This window comes from Suncus etruscus, chromosome 1 (assembly GCF_024139225.1).
Source record: "Suncus etruscus isolate mSunEtr1 chromosome 1, mSunEtr1.pri.cur, whole genome shotgun sequence".
NCBI lineage: Eukaryota > Metazoa > Chordata > Mammalia > Eulipotyphla > Soricidae > Suncus > Suncus etruscus.
The window spans coordinates 174,820,858-174,824,073 of record NC_064848.1 but is presented as its reverse complement, the minus strand read 5'-3'; the positions used below and the strand labels follow the sequence as shown (position 1 = coordinate 174,824,073).

General features: G+C 39.3%; 1 pseudogene; it reads right to left on the bottom strand.

Moving 5' to 3' along the window:
• Positions 1–360: 360 nt before the first annotated feature.
• On the bottom strand, positions 361–2,708 carry LOC125995494 (60S ribosomal protein L10a-like; annotated as a pseudogene).
• Between the last annotated feature and the right edge of the window lie 508 nt (positions 2,709–3,216).

The following is a 3,216-nucleotide window of genomic DNA, read 5'->3' as shown; positions in this document are numbered from 1 at the left end:
CACCCCTCCTTTCATCATAACATCAAAGGGAAGAAGACATAGAATATTTACAGTTACCAGTGAGAAAATGACAGTATAATGTGATTGAGGAAAAATAAGTAGAGTCAGATATATGTATAGACACACACATATATTTTTTTATTTTGAGGCCACAACCGGCAGTGCTCAGGGGTTACTTTCTAGCTCTGTATTCAAGGGTCATTCCTGGCGGCAGTTCTTGGGGCACCAGATGGAGTGAACCCAGGTCAGCTGCATTCAAGGTGACCTACTTGCTGTGCTATTGCACCTGTCCTCAAATCAGATCTCTCTATTTTTTCTTTTTTCTTTTTTTGGCAGTACTAGGTTTATTTGAATTGTGCCTTAATACAGGCACTGGGGCTTGCCCAGGGTGCTCTTGATGTATAAAGCCCAGATGTTCTGCCAATTATTCTGGAGAAGTGACACCAGGAAATTAACAACCAAGTGGTTGTATACATAAGCTCATCATCTGTCATTTCACATGCCCAACAGCCATGCCAGACACAGAACCTTCTTCATTTGGAACTTGATCGGGGACTTCACTTTATCAACCTTGGCCACAGTGTTTTCATTGTGGGTCAGCAGAGAAAGGACTTTGCTAGCCTTATTTAGGCGAGGGCCCAGAATTCTGGGGATCTGTTTGATTAGAGACTCAGAGTCCAGAGAGGCATCATACTTCTTGGCCAGCTTTTTCACCAGCTTCTTATTCTTGTTTCTTCAGCGTCTCTATGTTCATGTGGAGATATCCAGTCTTAGCCTCATTGTAGTGCTGCTGGCCCCCTAAGACACACAAGAAAAACTTGGGGCAAGCCTGATGGTGCCCAATAAGCATTTGTCCTTTTGTGGGTCATAGTTCTTCAGACTGATCTGTAGCTCCATTGTCTCTAGAAACTTCAGGTGCTTGCACTGGTTCCCATGCAGGACTTCAAACAGTGCCTCATCCAGGCACTTTGGTGTTCATGGTACCTTGTGCTGTGGTAACCAAAAAAGCCAGCTATCTTTTTTTGTTTTGGACCCATACCTGTCAAAATTTGGGGCTTACTTCTGGCTCTTCGCTAAGGTATCACTCCTAGTGGGACTCCAGGAGCCATATTGGACATGAGAGGATCAAATCCAGGTCAACTGCACATAAAACAAATGTCCTCCCCATTGTATTATCTTCTGGCCCTTAGGGTCAAGATATTCCTCTTTTTCTGTTTTAGTTTTTGGGTCACACTCAGAAGTGCTCAGGACTTAGTACTGGCTCTGTACTCAGGAATTACTCCTGCTGGTGCTTAAGGGAGTATAATGGGATGTCAGGGATTGAACCTGGGATCCAATGATAGCACCTTATCTACTGTATTATCACCAAGACTAGCACCTTACCTACTGTATTATCAGCAAGGATAGCACACCTACCTGTATTTTCTACTGTATTTTCCTTTTATGTCCTTTGAGACATTAATACAATGGTCAATTTTGGTGCTTTTGTTTTCTTATGCTTTTCTCTTATGTATAAAACTAGATGTGGGGCCTGAGTGACAGCTCAAAGGGTTAGTGTATGCTTTTTGTATGCAGGAATTCAGAATTCCACCCCTAGTACCACAGCATGGTTGATATGAGTCTGAGCACTGTCAGATATGGCCCCAAAAGTAACTGAAACAACCAAGTTAGGAGTAAATTGGACAAAATATTGTTTGTTTTTTAATATTGAAAGCATTAAATATTAACAAATTTTATTTTAGTTTTTTTGGGGACCATGCTTTGCAACAGTTGGGTGCTACTCCTGGCTCTTTGCTAGGGGTCACGCTTTAAAATATTCAGGGGACCATGTAATTCTTAGGCCTTCACTTTCAAGCATGTATTCAATCCTTTGAATTATCTCTCCAGCCTAAATATTCACTTTAAATAAGTAATAGGCTTACTCTTAAAACTGTTCTCCCTTGAACACATATCTTACTTGCTTGTCTCTGTGTTTCTTTGCTTACCTATTTCTACTCTGGAGAAGCCTGTGTTCTCTCTTGAACATGTATTTTTCTTTCCCCTCATATAATTCTAAATAAGTTTCAATAGTGAAACTTATAAACTATAAACTATCTTGATTCACATATACTATATATATATGTATATATATATATATATATATATATATATTTGTAGATATGTGGAAAATAGTGGCACATAATTTTTTGTTTGTTTCTTTGGGGCCACAGCTGGAGGTGCTTAGGGAATATTCCTGGCATTGTGCTCAGGGATCAGTCCTAATGGGGCTTGGAACCATATGGGGTGCCAGAGACTAAACTTGGGTCAGCCCCATGCAAGGCAATTGACTTAATGTCTATATTATCTTTCTGCCCAACATTTACACATTTTAAAATATCAATAATAATTATAGAGTTTTAATTTCAATACATTGTATTTTAGTTTGATGTATAATGTTGAAATCTTCTAATGCTTTAGAAAAAAAACTGAGTTGCAGAAGAGAGACTGGCTGTTCATAATATGTATTTTTAGTTAACGTCAGTGCCTAAATTTACCACTACTGTTAAAAATTTACGGAACATTTTGCTCCCTCAGAACTGATTTTGGCATAAAATATGTTGACAAGATTTCATGTATTTTTGACCACGATATATTACTTTGTCTGTTTTCCTATTCAAATCCCGACTAACATAGGTCTTGGATGCTTCAACTATCCATTTGACTTGCATTTCGTGTAAATATGATGTGAGTTTTTTTGAACATGCTGTAAGTCTGATAGTCATTTTATGTGTAGAATACTTTATGAAACTATATTGGAATCACTCAGAAGAGCTTGAAATCTCATGGAAATGATGTTCTACCTGCTAAAAATGTTAATACAAATGGAGATCAGTGAGATGGTTCATAGAGCTAGAGCACATGCTTGGTATGCTAGAGCCCTGGTTTCATCCTCAGCATCATATGGTCCCCTGAGCAACAAGCAGCACCTGAGCCTTGAATCAGGAGTAGCTCTTGAGCATCACAAGATGTAGCCCAAAAGCTCCCCTACATTTTTTTTTTTACCTCAACCCAGAGGTGCTCAGGGCTTACTTCTTGCTCTGCATTCAGTATCATCTCTGGAGGGACTCAGGAGACTTTATATGGTACTGGATCTCAAGTCCAGTTTTGCCGTGTGTAAGGCAAGTGCCATACCCACTATACTGTCTTTTTTTTTGTTTTTGTTTTTGGGCCATATCC